The sequence below is a fragment of the Eimeria mitis genome, genomic scaffold, assembly GCF_000499745.2.
Source record: "Eimeria mitis Houghton genomic scaffold, Emh_scaff2271, whole genome shotgun sequence".
Lineage (NCBI taxonomy): Eukaryota > Apicomplexa > Conoidasida > Eucoccidiorida > Eimeriidae > Eimeria > Eimeria mitis.
This window is the reverse complement of record NW_013570600.1, coordinates 5,137-5,449: the sequence shown is the minus strand read 5'-3', so window position 1 is coordinate 5,449 and position 313 is coordinate 5,137.

Sequence of the window (313 nt, the reverse complement as noted above, 5' to 3'; positions counted from 1 at the left end):
CAGCAGCAGCAGCAGCAGCAGCAGCAGCAGCAGCAGCAGCAGCAGCAGCAGCAGCAGCAGCAGGAGGGAGATGAAGAGCAGCAGGAACAGTAACAAGATGAAGAGCAGCGGCAGCAGCAGCAGCAGCAGCAGCAAAACGAAGAGCAGCAGCAGCATACAGCGAAATGACAGCAGCAGCAAGTAGCAGCAGCAGCAGCAGCAGCAGCAGCATCAGCAGCAGCAGTAGGAGCAGTACCACTTGTGCGTGTAGACGGATTGCAGCAGCAGCATTATACTGCTGCTGCTGCTGCTGCTGCTGCTGCTGCAGCTGCGC